At 40.3% G+C, this 15,378-nt stretch overlaps 1 protein-coding gene across 12 annotated transcripts in view; it reads left to right on the top strand.

Annotated features, from left to right (window-relative positions):
• Window positions 1-15,378, top strand: part of cux2b (cut-like homeobox 2b) — a 327,011-nt gene that overhangs the window by 12,154 nt on the left and 299,479 nt on the right. The gene's annotated exons all lie outside the window — the stretch shown is intronic.

Here is a 15,378-nt window from a genome sequence, read left to right as displayed (position 1 = left end):
TAATGGGTCAAAAATTTCTGGAATTGCAAATAATTTCCTAAAGATTTCCATAATCGGTTTTATTACTATTTCTCCCAAAATTAGAAGCTGGTCAGATTTATGTTTTCTGTATTTGGTTGATTAATTCTTATTATTGTGCAAATATTCATTCATCCTACTATTTTAAAGTTGTTTCGACTACTTTAGCTAATGTAGAGGTTAGATTATAGGCTCACAGTTATGTAGAAATGATTTATTTTCCTTTGTTAACACTTGGATATAGACTTTGCCTGCTTCCAAACCTGTGGCAGCTTGCCCGTACATAACTTTTAAATTGATGTCTCGTGCAGTATATATCTCCTCCCTGGTGGTCTTCCACATGCTTAAATATTGCTATCTGACCTAAGGGATTTGTTTTCACTCCCTCTAACTTGTCTAGTACCTTTTCAACATTGATCTTAAAATTTTCCACAACATTTATACTGTAACAATTAGACATCCTGTTATTCTATACTGAAGATCTTGAAAATATTGAGTACATTAACTACTTGTTTTTATCAACTTAAGTTCAATACCACTTTTATCTTCTAGTGATTCAATATTCTTTCAGTTTATACTTGTATTTGCACTGGGCAATGCTTATTATCATGGATGGTGTCTTAACTATTCTCATTTGCAGCTCCCTTTTTGACCACTTTTGATACCTTGTTAAATCTGCTGCCAAATATGTTTATATTCCTACATCTGAGGTTCACTCCTCCATTCTCCTAAATTTCTTTGTGCATTCTGTTTACTTCTGTCTAATTTCATTTAAATCACCTTGTTCATCTTTTCACTTCCCGGTTGCTGTGTGTGAATATTTCAATGAGATTGACTGTTTTCCACAGTGTGCAAGGCAACCCCCTGACCTTGCACTGATTTTATAGACTTGTCAGGAAAGAGGGAAATCCTACCAGAGGGATGGCCACATTTTTACAATGTAAAGGAGCCAGTATTGGACTGGGGTGGACAAAGTTAAAAATCACACAACACCAGGTCATATTCCAACAGGTTTATTTGGAAGCACTAGCTTTCAGAGCGCTGATGAAGGAGCAGTGCTCTGAAAGCTAGTGCTTCCAAATAAACCTGGTTTAACTTTGTCCACATTTTTACAGACAGCTTCTCTTTTGACTGCAAAATATGGGTCATTTGTAGTGATTGTAATGAGATCAGCCAGGAGGATCTCATACAATATGAGTTCCCTGATTGGAGGTGTTAATCTGGTCCAATCAGGGAGCCCTGACTGACAGAGAAAAACAGGTTCTGTTCACTCTGAGGACTGGCTCTGAGGAAGCCAGTCCAGTGTCAAGTACCATGCATGCATGAATAAAGGGTGACTTGGTGATGGGATAGCGGCTTCTGGACCTGGATAAATAACGTGCAATGGGATTGTTATTTGAAAAACTGCTTTACTGAAGAAAAAATGCACAATGGTAGACAATTGTCCACATTAAGCAATTAATTGATTGTATTGTGAGCTGTGTTTTTTGAAAAGGTGAGTAGATTTAGAAAAGAAAGTCTGATTATAGGGTGTGAACCTTTGATCAGTGCCGGGCTAATGTGTTGAGACCTGGATGCTGAGGTTTGAGATATGAAATGTTGAGCAGTTAGTCTAATTGCAGCATTGGATGTCTTATCTGAACTTGATTTCAAATTGGCATGGGTTTGAAATACACGTCACTATCTTGCATTGCTTGTGTTGATGGCCTTAACTTAGAGACTCTGTCATCATCATGATCATAAATATTGTAGTCATTTTATTGGAAGATATATGCAAGAATACAAGAAAAACAAAAGTTAGATAGATCACATAGTCCCAAGCTAATTTGTTTAATAATTTTTTCAGACTTAAAAATCCAGCTGTAATTTGGATGACCTATAGTTTATCATGTTAGCCTATCCAAAGATTTGTTACTCTTTGAATGATCTAATTATTTATATATTTACCTTTTTATTATCTTAATATCTGGCTTTACCATAATTGCTACAATAAGTACTAGCAGTGGTATAGTGCCTTTCACACAGTTTAAAAAAAAACATTTGAAGGTGCTGAAGAAGTACAGTCAGAAAAAGCAATGGATGTCATCTCAAGGAATAAGAGATGAGAACACATTGTCTGTGCTATTTAATATTTTCCGTTTTGTTTAATGTCTTTTGTACCTTGATGGGAGACCTTAGCGTCCTTACCTTTATGAATTGCAAACTTAAACATTCTCTAAATTCTTCCTCCTCGCTTTCTGTGCTAACCTGTTGCTGTCCTTTACATCCAGAGATCTGGAACAGATTCCTTTCTGATGACACCATAAAAACTCTGATGCATCAGTTGGTCAAACAGTCATTGAAGTCAGTGGTGAAATCAGCTGTTGTGAACAATCCATTTCAATCTGAGTAATTGTTTTGTGGCTGGTTACAAATTGTTTTCTATGTGTTAGATTGGGGGAATTCATTTTGAAGATTCTGAAGCTTGAAACAAAAGCTGAAAGTCTCTGGTGTAGATTTGGATAGCACCAAATAGGAAAACATAAGTAAATAAGCAACATCGATTCAGTATTGTTTTGGCCAATAAAGGTTACAAGTTGTGGTGACTGTCCCAAAATGTGATCTAAAACATGATATAAAAGTCAGTAACTGCCAGTAAATAGTTTAAGAGTGTGACTTCATTTTGAAATGGGAAGTAAAGTTTTGCGGTAGGACACTGTGAGATTTGAGGTGGGCACTGTCTCCCAATATGTTTGCAATATTTAAATATGTAACTTCTCCATTGTTTACCTTACTTTTCTTTTCTATCATGTCTTTCTTTGTGAGAGGATGACAGCCCAGCATGTCATTGCAAAAGATTAAGCTGAGGCGTTGAAACCATCTTCATCCAGAAGTGCTGAGGGAATGATCCATCTCTGCTTCCTCCCTGGTGTCATGGATGTGTCTATGGCTAATTCAGTTCACTCTATTTGATGTGAATGTTCAGGATATAACAAAGGCAATGGACCAGCTTGTACATAGAACATAGAACAATACAGCGCAGAACAGGCCCTTCGGTCCTCGATGTTGCGCCGACCTGTGAACAAATCTAAGCTCATCCCCCTACACTATCCCATCATCATCCATTGCTTATCCAAGGATTGTTTAAATCTCCCTAATGTGGTTGAGTTAACTACATTGGCAGGCAGGGCATCCCACCCCCTTACCACTCTCTGAGTAAAGAACCTGCCTCTGACATCTGTCTTAAATCTGTTACCCCTCAATTTGCAGCTATGCCCCCTTGTACAAGCCAATGTCATCATCCTAGGAAAAAGACTGTCAGTGTCCACCCTATCTAATCCTCTGATCATCTTGTATGTCTCTAGTAAATCCCCTCTTAGCCTTCTTCTCTCCAGTGAGAACCGACTCAAATCCCTCAGCCTTTCCTCATAGGAGCTTTCCTCCAGATCAAGCAACAGCCTGGTAAATCTCCTTTGCACCTTTTCCATTGCTTCCACATCCTTCCTGTAATAGGGCAACCAGAACTGTACACACCAATTTCCAAGTGAGGCCGCACTAGCGATTTGTATAGTTGCAGCATGACATCACGGCTCCGGAACTCAAACTCTCTACCAATAAAACCTAACATATCGTATGCCTTCTTAACAGCACTATTAACCTGGGTAGCAAATTCTAGGGATCTATGTGCATGGACTCCAAGATCCCTCTGCACATCCACACTACCAAGAATCTTTCCATTGACCCAGTCCTCTGCCTTCCTGTTATTCTTCCTAAAGAGTATCACCTCACATTTATCTGCATTGAACTTCATTTGCCCTCTCTCAGCCCAATTCTGCAGTTTATCCAAGTCCCCCTGCAACCTGCAACATTCTTCCAAACTGTCCACTACTCCACCAATTTTAGTGTCAATTGCAAATTTACTAACCCATCCACCTATGCCTGCATTCAAGTCATTTATGAAAATGACAAACAGCAGTGGTACCAAAACAGATCCTTGAGGCACACCACTAGCAACTGGACTCCAAGCTGATTATTTTCCATCAACCACCACTCGCTGCCTTCTTACAGAAAGCCAGTTTCTAATCCAGACTGCTAAATCACACTTGATCCCGTGCTTGTACTAAAGGTTTGCGCTCCAGAACTAGCCAGGTCCTTACCCAAGTTGTTCCAATATAGCTGCAATAGTAGAATCGACCTGACAATGTGGAAAATTGCCCAAATATATCCAAGTCACAAAAAGCAGGACAAATCCAGACCGGCCAATTACCGTATTGTCTGTCTCGTAATTTTAGAACCATAAGCTTAATTAGTCATCTCATTAAAGTGATCTTGAAATCATAATAGAATGGAATAATAAGGCATTTAAAGGAGAAATTGGCGAAGCATTGTCACTATCTAAACCTGGAGTAGGAACAAGGAGCGGCATTTTCATCAAAGAACAATTTTCAATTAATACTTAGAAGTAAACAATAACATTTCCATTTACTTTACGGGCAATGAAAAAGTATTTAGTCGTGCTTAATATCAAAAGTTAAAAGCCTATTGAAACATGATCTTGACAGCAAAAATGTGAGATTTATTCTTTATTGGAATCAAACAGTGACCAGGCGAGAATTTGGATATGTTCCCAGTAAAGAGGCAATTAGATCAAGGCTGTGTACTGTCAACAAAATTATTCCATTTGTAAACAGAACAGATATTGAAAGAATTAAATATACTTGCAGGGGTAAAAATTGGAGGCAAGAACATAAAGATGTGGTACCTTGATGACACAGTACTACTGGCAGAAGCAGAAAAGGTCTTACAGAATATCATTGATCAAGTAACACCAAGAAGTTTGGAATATGGATTGCAGACGAACACCAAAAAGACAGAAACAATGTGTTGTTAGAAGGAATACATTAGAATACGAGCATGAAAGTTGAAGGACATGGTGTCACACTGGAACAAATAAATATGTTTGTCTATTTAGAACAAATGAGAACAGAAGATGGTAGATGCAGTGCCAAAGTCAGAACAAGATAAAGATAACCAGAAGTAATTTTGTGAAGACAAGGATGTGTTAACAACAAGAAAAGTCAACTTTGTGGAAGACATACTATCCACATTCCTGCATACCTCAGAAACCTAGATGATAAGTAAATGTTTGTGGATGAAAAATATAAGCAATGAAATATGGAAGTTAAGACTTATTCCATATATCAACAATAAGACAAATTAAGAGGTGCTTGAAGTTGTAAGAACTGAATCGACTTGAAAAAACGACATCCAGAAAGAAACGGCAAGAATTTCAGCCACTCGATCACAGCTGAAAATCTAGAATGATCTCCTCCAAAGGACAGAGTGGAAAGTAGCAGAAAGCCAGGTCAACCTAGATGTTGTTGTATGAAAGGCATCACAGAGTTACAGTGGATAGCACAAAATAGATGAGTGTGTTGTAACCTGACAGTAAACCTCCTGATAGGAGTAGCTACACATAGTAACAGCATAGTAACAGAAGGTTCACAATGCTATCACAGGGCACTTACTCAGCAATAACGTATTCACTCCTGTTCAGTTTGTGTTACTGTAAGGGCTGCTTAATTCCAGACCTCATTGCAGCCTTGGTCCAAGCATAGATAAGAGAGCTGAACTTAAGAGGTGAGAGAGTCTGCCCTTCACAACAAGGCAGCCCTTAGCAGAGTATCAAGGAACTCTGGAAGAGTTGAAGTGAATGGGATATGGTGTTGGGGTTTCTCTGTGGATCATTTCACTCTTCACTGTTTGGAATTATATGCAGAACAAAGGAAGCTATCTGTCATCGTACCATTCACAAGAAGCACAACAGCAACTTGTCAAGTCTCCCTCAACAATGTCTTCCACATCTGCAACGTCTACCATGTAGTAGATGCCTGGCCACACTCACCTTCAAGTTCACCTTTAAACCACACACCATCCTGACTTGGGACTACACTCATTCTTCCAACGTCATTGGGTCAAAGTCCTGAATCTCTTGCGGTGTGACTGCAGCAGTTTAATTTGGCAGCTAACCTCCACCTTTCCCAGGGACAGTTGGCAATGGGTAGTTGATAATCTGTGAATGAATGCGCCTCTTTCAACTGATTTATTTTTTCAAAACAATAGTCATTAAGCAATCTCAGATTTAATGTGAAGAGCATGTGGGAACGAAGCATTATATGATGATTTATTTTTTGCCATAGAAAGGAACATTACTAAAGTCACAGATAACTGGAGTGTCACATTCTATGTCATCTTGACTGTCACTTCGGCGTACCAGGCACCCCCGTGGCAGGTTCCAGTGCACAAACAGTTTTTGATTATCATTGTAATATTCAGTGTTGGATGTGACATGATTGGAAATGGTGGGAGACACAAGTTGCTCTCAGTATAACACACCACTTCATTCGTAATAGAAAACCATTTCAGAGAATTAAAATTTCTAAACATTCCCCATTTTTTTGATTCATGTCATCATTTCCAACTGCAATACTTCTTTTTACTTCTTTCACATGGATGTCATGCCCTTGTTGTTCTGCACATTCTTCTGATTTTTTGCCCACTTGGTGTTGTGTCCTTTTTTTCTTCTGGTTTTAAAACTTGAATGTTGGTCTGAAACATTGAATTGTAAGACGTAATGTGATTATTATTTTGCCTGAGAGTTTTATTTGGAGAGAAGGGTCTGGTTAGTTGAATCTGTGGAACTCCCTGCCCAGTGAAGCAGGGAGTTCCACAGCAATGAGGCTACCTCATTGAATGTTTTTAAGACAAAGATAGTAAGACTTTTGAACAGTAAAGGAGTTACGGGTTATGGTGAGTGGGTGGCTAAGTGGATCTGAGACCACAGAAAGATTAGTCATGATGTTAATGAATGGTGGAGCAGGCCTGACGGACCAGATGGCCTGTATGTGCAACACCATCATTCGGAATGGTGTTCAATTCATACAGTAATGTGGAAATAGCTTCACACACAACATCTGTAAAAGTTGCAATTCTGGATTGACAAGCCCAGCCTGATGATGTCATTGCAATTTTTGCAATCACCAAAATATTTTGCCATGACATTTATTAGTATTCATCTGGTACTTTTGAGTCAATGTTTCAGATTGTGCAAACATTGTTCAAGGAAGGCTAAACAGGCGAGGCCTTTATTTATTAGAGTTTTGAAAAGTGAAGGGTGATCTTACTGAAAGATACAAGGTACAAGGTTCTGAGGGGGCTCTGCAGGGTAGATTTTGAGAAGGTTTTCCACAAGTGGGGAAGTATCAAACTGGGGGACATAGTTACACAATAAGAGGACACACAGTTAAAACTGAGATGTGAAGGAATTTCTTCTCCCAGAGAGTTGTGAACATCTGGAATTCTCTACCCCAGAGAGTTGTGAAGGCCGGATTGATACTTTTTTGAAAATCTCTAGTACTAAGTAAATTGTGAAGGAATGACACTTCTCAAATATAAATATAAATTTTCTGGCCTAAAGAGTTGTTTGTTAGTCATCGTGGTTGACCACACTCGTAAAAATTCACTTGCATTTAAATACATCAGCATAGGCATTTTCTATTGTGTTTTGTGGTTCAGTATGATCATGAAATGCTCTTAAAGTTATAAAATGCTGTGGTTAGAGTCATGGAGTCATATAGTCATACAGCATGGAAACAGACACATTGGTCCAACCAGTCCATGCCATTGTTCCCTAATCTTTCCAGTCTTGCCTTTCTGTTGAACAAGGAATGTAATGATTCTGAACTCTGGTTATCACACTTCTGAAAGCCTCCCACTTGTCAGTTGTTCCCTTTACCTATGAACAGTCTACTCCAACAACTTTTGAAAGTTCCTGGCTATCGGTAAGACTCTTGTTTTAGTGTAGCCTGGGCAGGAGCAGGGTAAATTGACTACAGATACAGGAGCAGAATAAGGCCATTCAGCCCATTGAATCTGTTCCACCATTCACTAAGACAGATTCTGGATTTCTGCCTACATCATTTTATGTGTGGAATTTGAAAGGTCTATGTTTTATTTCTAAATAATGAAGAATGCTGTTAATCTTACTGCTAAGCTCAACTTACAATCTAGGTTAAACTTCAGGAGGTTATTGAGAGGGCTTTGTCAAAGTCATGCTTTACTGTCTGGTGAGTAAGCCAAGGGGACCAAGCCTCTTCTTCAACCAAGTCTCAACAACACCAACAAAATTTGTAGCTAAATAAAGCTAATTAGATTCATGATGAATTGTGATCCCATTATAAAATTGTTTATTGCCCGTAAATTTAGTGAAGTCCTCCCATCCCCAGAGGACCATGGAGAGGTCTTAGACTCATTACAGATGACTAGTTGTGGTTTAACCTGAGGGTCACTACACCTCAGGTGAGAGGAGAGGTTTGAGAAGGAGAATCTTCCACGGTAATCTCAGCCAGTGCACGAATTGTACCCACACTGGCATCCCTCTGCATCACAAACCAGCTACCCAGCCAACTGAGCTACGTTACCCCTATAACCCCTTCGTCCATCACTACCCTTCATTGCTGGCTCCAGTTGTATGGAGTATAGCATGCAGGGATAGCAGCACACTCTGTATGGACTACACTGTAAAGTTGACCCCTAGATTGATTCATATTTCAGAACCTCATCTTCAGCAGGCCTATTGTCTTGTCCACCTGGCCCATCTTTAAGAATGGACTTCACAGTATCTATGCTCAGCCTTCGTCAGCAGGTTATATTGTGGAATCACCAGCCATGGTTGTCAAAGATGGCCCTTGTTCCCCAATAACTATCCATGTAAGGCAGCCAGCTCTTGATAGTTTAGCACACTCATTCACAAAGTGGAGAACTGTTAGCAAGTTTTGAGAAGATTTAGCTCAGGTTGAAATTCTAGAAGGTTTGCTCGCTGATTTGGAAGGTTCATTTTCCGACGTTTCGTCACCGTACTAGGTAACGTTTTCAGTGAGCCTCCAGACGAAGTATTGCTGGTGTTTCCTGCTTTCTATTTATATATTTGTTTTTCCTTGGGTTAGTGATGTCATTTCCTGTGGTGACATCATGTCCTATGGTGATGTTATTTCCTGTTCATTTTCTCAGGAGGTGGTAAATGGGGTCCAAGTCAATGTGTTTGTTGATAGAGTTCCGGTTAGACCCCATTTACCACCCCCTGAGAGAAAGAACAGGAAATAACATCGCCATAGGACATGATGCCGCCACAGAAAATGGCATCACCAACCCAAGGAAAAACAAACATATAAATAGAAATCAGGAAACACCAGCAGTGCTTCATTCAGAGGCTCACTGAAGATGTTACCTAGTGTGGTGATGAAACGTCTGAAAATGATGAACCTTCCAGCTCAGCGAGCAAACCTACATCCAGTGGAGAATTGTGTCAAGGAGGGCCTGAAATCCCTCTACATGGACCTTTGACGTAGGAACCTGAATTTGATGAATATAGCCCAAGCCAGAAGAGGCAGATACAGGAGAATGTTTGTGTTCTGTGATTAACAATATCTTCTCTTGTCACATCACTCATAAAAGACAGCAGTGCATACAAGAATATGTTGGTGAATGCTCCCTGTTTAAAGTGAGCGAAAATCGGCTGTACCCTTGTGCAGCATGAGGTCTCCGATTATCTTTGTGAATTGGAGCCTGCAGGTGAGATTGTAGGATCACCTGTGATTACCCTGAGCTTCAAAGTGGTGATATTGATGAAGCTGCAATGACCAATGATGAGAAAGATTATTTGGAAGCAGGAGTTGTATCCCCCCCACCCATGTTGGAAACGGTATGGTTTCACCTGCAGAAGACTGTGATTACAGGTGAACCTGAATTGTGTAAGTGCCTCATTCATACAATTTCCATTTGAAGGGCCTTGTATTGCTACAAATAGAGCCCATGATCAGATTGAACACTATCACTGCATGCTGCAGCTGTGGTCACAAACATATTCCATTTCCCATGATTTACACGAGTTTGCAAGACAGTGCAGGTTGCCCTTGGCTCAGTCTCCCACAAATAACCACCTCCATGTTCCTTTCTTCCAGAGCCCAACAGCACTGAACTTCCACATGGTCCCACAGACCGCCTTGAATTATAACTTCATCTCAACATTACCGTCTGAGCCCCAGCTCTACAGTTTAGTCATGCTAAGCCTTATGTTGCATTATTCCCCTCCACAGCCAGGGTGGTTGTGACAATCAGTGACTTTCCTGTCTTCCAAGCCATTATCTTCACTTGCACCCCTCTTACATGTTGTCAATTATTGCCCCTTCTGCATCCCAGTATTCTGCCTCCAATGCCCACAATTGACCTGGCCAGCTTCACTACCACAGCAGTAGCCCCTTAAAAGCCCCCCTGGATAGTCAGTGAGCTGACCCCCTGACTGACTTGGACGAACATGACAGCCCTGATCGCTGAGTGAACAGATCCCTGACTGATCTCTGTGACTGACTTAGCTGTAATTCAGAGACTGCCTGCACTGTAGTTGCTGGATTGATTACGGACCACTCCCCAAACTGTATGGATGCACACCCTTTACCCCAAATGGCCATATGGCTGTTTCTGAGCCTAGGCTGATATTGAGCACAGCCCTTGACTGATTTTGTCTCGAACCCTCGGATGATCTGACTGAAGACTCCTCCCCTTTGGCTGTGAGATATGGCCATTTGGTTGAAGCACATGAGTGGATGCTAAGAGAGTAAAAGAAGAACCCTGATACGTGGCTTGGTCCAGTCCATGAACTGGGTGCTCTAAGTATCCTGACAGGAACAGTCCAGTGATAGGTTCCAGTGTACTCTAAAGGGCAGCATTGAAGTGCATTGGCAGTGTGCCATGGGGGTGTGGTGAGGCTCAGGGATGCATGTCTCTGGTTGAGAGGTGCAGGTATTGTCTAAGATGGAATCTGGATGAGCAAGCAACAAGCTGATATTGCCAGGTACCTGCTGTGACTTTCATGTTGGCTATTGTTGTTGTCTAACTTCTATCTAGTGTGTAGGAGAGTTGGAAATTGCATATCCATGAGGCAAGATTATGCTAATACATGCAAATGAATGCAGATAGGTCTCTTGCTGCTCACTGGTGAGATTCTGACCTTGACATTCAAAAGTTGGTTAGAGATTCGGACTTTTTCTAATGCCAAGAATCTCATTTCTACCAATCTCATCCTTTTTCCCAACCAATCTGCCAACCGACAATCTTCAGGGGCTGGGAACCTTTCGTTCCATTTGTCAACTGTCATAAAAATTCCATATGGTACAGTCATGTCTTTTCGGGAGGAAAATCTGTTTGTCCTTACCTGGTTGGGTGTGCATGTGACTCCTGAGCCACAAGACTCTGAGCTACTTGATGGACAGTAAATGTTGGCCTAGCCAGCGATGCCCATATCCCATGAAGAATTTTGAAATAAATGCGACGTTATGAAGGCCACAAAGAGATAACTTCGCGAACTCAAGGCACTAATTGGAATTTCACCACATGACACTGATTAAGTGGCAAAGCTGATAATTGGTATAGATATTAAAATTGTTGCATTGTGCCTGAATCTGTGTTGATGCAGAATAGAGTGAAATCCATGCTGCTGTTGGCAACCCATTTAAAGCTTCCTATGGCGTAATTTAAAAATTGCATGTGATGAGATATGTTGGGCTATGTTTAAAAAAAGAAGCATGATGCAGTGGAAATGGAGATACAGTGTAAAAGGACACTAGGTGGTGAAACTTGTTTGTGTAGATAGTGTGCATAGTATTCATCCTTCATGTAAAAATGCTGTTGGCACCTAAATCAGTAAACAGTGTCATGAATTCAGCATATCCTGGTTATAGTTATGGTGGTTGTTTAATTAGGTGCCCAATGCTGAGTTTCAGCAAAGCGATGATTTTTCGTCTTACATATTACTGGCTGGACAACAGATGCAGTTGGTTCAGTGTGAGTGTAGTACGATTATTCAGTGCAGCAAACTCTTAATGAGATAGGGAAAGGCTGTTAACAAGGTGGAAAACCAATAAACTATCACCAATTTTGTGTTTATACAGTTTCTTCTCATGTTTTTAATGCTTAGGCCAACAGTGTAAGGCTTTATTTGAACAATTACAGACGCACCTGTAGTCACTTTTTCCACAACATTTCTTCTCCACTGGAAAGTATTTATCCAGTCACAACCCATTTAGTGTCACAAAATTTAGCAACAAATGTAATTGTTGAAGAGTCATTTTCTTTTTAGTTATTCCTGTAGATATTTTCTAATGTACCTGTTTAGAGATGCTATACAATTCCAGAGCCTGCGGACTCAGAGGTTGGGGCATCTCCGCTGCACCACAAGAGCCTCTACGTATTCCACCATATTTGGCTTAGCCTTTATCACTGAGTTTCTAGCCTGGTATAGCGCCAGCTGGCATAGATGAAAACAGGAGCTGAACAGAGCAGGGATTACATTTACTACCTGACCCTGAATGTTAAGGCTATAACACTCAGACTGCTAGCCTTTTTTTTTTATCTTGTATGCAATATCAATTATTCTGCAACAGGTTAAAGACACTCCTAAAAGGCTGAAATCTGGTTAGGTGGCTGGCTAAATTTCCAAACTTGGATTAACATTCTTGGTTGATTTAGTATAGAGACTCTCTTGTCAAATAGTCTTGATTAGTGCCTATGAAGTGTGATTGGACAGGGCATAGTTGTCTGCCTGTCTGAGTCAAGCAGAAAGAATGTTGGAGAAAGGAGGGGTTGAAAGTATATTCAGTTATAAATAACTATCTGAGCTGCTTTATGTCATTCTTTATGATTCATTTGCTATTTTTAATCAAGAAGCAATATGAGATGCATCCAAATTATCAGCTTCATTTAGAAATATACTGTAGTCACAGGCACAGACCATGCTCACTCTCGCACAAGCAAGTGTTGAGCATATTTAGCCCCTCAATTCTGCTATACCAATGAAGAGGATCATGGCTGATTTGGTTCACCCTTCTTGAGAGGAAGTGATTGCACAAAGCAGCGAGTCTGCACCTACTGGTTTGGATCAAAACGGTGAGACTGAGATCATTACATTGCAATACTTCCAAAGTCTATTCTGACTGACTGGAGTGCATAATTTGTAACCACAGAAATGCGCAGTTGATGGCTACTTCTTATTGATGGTGGTGTCATTCTGATCTGCAGCTGAGAGCATCAATATGGCACCAACGTCGAGGTTTCACTACAGCATTTAGTCAGGCCTTGAAGAACATCATTAACATGAAATTTTAGAGCTGGAAGTTGTTGCAATCATAGAATCCCCATAGTGTGGTAACAAGCCATTCAGCCCATCAAGCCCACACCAACCCTCCAAAGAGCACCCCACCCAGGCCAACCCTCCTGTCTTATCCCTGAAACCATGCATTACCTATGGCTAATTCACTTAGCCTACTCATCCCTGGACACTATGGGCAATTTAACGTGGCCACTCCCCCTGAACTGTACATCTTTAGACTGTGGGAGGAAACTGGAGAAAACTCACACAGACCAAGGAAGAATGTGCAAACTCCACACAGGCAGCTGCCCAAGGCTGGAACCCGAACCCAAGCCTCTAGTGCTCTTAGGCAGCAGTACTAACCACTGAGCTACCGTGCCACCCTACATGGTTGGAAACAGTTTTGACAATGTGATTAGAACCAAAAATATTGATACACAAGATATGACTTGAGACATGATAAATGATAAACGTGCTGAAGAGATTTGGCTAATTCAGATTGTTTTATACATTTTGCAAGGTTTGGGACCATTAGATAACTGTAGGCTGTATATATTACTGAGGATAGGGAAAGCAAGAAAGAACCTTTTCCTTGCCAAGATCACCACACACAGTGGATCCCATTGTTTGACACCCTAAACTGCTTCTGTTCTAAACTATGGTCCCAGTTTTTAAGTGTAACTAGTTCATTGCTCATGGGATTCTGCATTGTTACATTCATGATGAAGGAGTGCAATGTCACTATAGTCCGACTGCTCCATGAGGCATAGCATCACATAAACATACTTCTTCCAGACACCAAATGCACCAATGAAATGTTTTATCTATATCACGTTCTAAACAGCAATCTCCATAAAACTGGTTTCTTAAGCATAATTATTGGTTTGCTTTCAAAGCAAAACCTATTCAGTAAAGATGCAGTAATTGATTGACATACACAGTCATAAAAAAAGTACAATGCTTATCCCTCTAAATATCTTCAAAACACGCAAACACTCATACATTTCATCAAAAAAGAACAAATATCAGATTTATCTGGAGAAGTTGGCTTTCTGAAAAAAAATCACTGTCTTTTTCCCTTCAATAATAACCAATTGACCAAAGGTCTGGAATGTTCTGGAGCCTGTTGCTCTGATATTCTGATGTGAAGGCATTAATTGTGCTGCATGGTGGCTCAGTGGCTAGCACTGTTGCCTCACAGTGCTAGGAACTCGGGTTCCATTCCAGTTTCAGGTGAATGTCTGTGTTGGTTTCCTCTGTGTGCTCCAGTTTCCTCCCATAGTCCAAAGATGTGCAGACTATGTGGGTTAGCCATGGGCAATGCAGGGTTATGAGAGTAGGGTTATGGGTATGGAATCAATACGCTGAATGGCCTGCTTCCACACTGTACGGACTCTATAACCACACACAGTTGTCTGTGCATTTTTGAACAGCTTCCTCAAGAAATACAATCCTGGGATGTTTCTTCAATTGCTCTCAAAAGAACAAACATGTTTTGCCCAGAACTCAGTAAGAAGATTTTCCTTTCCACAATATGAGAGAGAGAGAGAGAGAGAGAGAAAACAATGTGAGAGAGAGAGAGGACCAGCTGGGCAGCTTGTTCTTGGCAAGCTTTCTTCTAAGTCCAACTCAACCATATGAGAACAAGCACCCTCCAATCCAGTCACTATTCAAAGTGGCCCCAGCAAGCAGTTAGCATCAGGCAAGTGGTTTTCAAGAATTGTGTTTAAAAAAGACTCGGAGAATCTTCAATGACTTCTTTTAAAGAAACATCCAGATATTTCAACTGATATTGAATAAATCCAATTCGACATTCCTTCAAAACTTAAGTCTTCCAAGTAATATTAAATATAAAATGTTTTTGTAACACACAATGAGAGGAAGACTTTGGTTACTCATTTGTTTATCTTTGAAGGCTTTGTGATGCAATTTTTTTGTTTTGTCCATAAATGAATCTCATCGTAATTTTTTCTGTTGTCCATAAATCAATCTCATTGTTTATTCCTGTTAGGTTGTTCAAGACGGCTCAGGGAATCCCTAATGGACTCGACCTGTAAGCCTTTCTTGGTTCATCCGGAGATCGTACTGTGTGGTAGTCTGGAATATAAAACTCTTACAGTTTAGTTTAAATTATTATCTTGATTTACCAATGGCATCAATGTTACACTATAACATAGATA

This window comes from Chiloscyllium plagiosum, unplaced genomic scaffold (genome assembly GCF_037043375.1).
Source record: "Chiloscyllium plagiosum isolate Xiang-an unplaced genomic scaffold, Cpla_swu_hap1 HiC_scaffold_24, whole genome shotgun sequence".
In the NCBI taxonomy this organism is placed as follows: domain Eukaryota; kingdom Metazoa; phylum Chordata; class Chondrichthyes; order Orectolobiformes; family Hemiscylliidae; genus Chiloscyllium; species Chiloscyllium plagiosum.
Note: the sequence above shows the minus strand (reverse complement) of the source record. Positions and strands in the feature narration are given on the sequence as shown.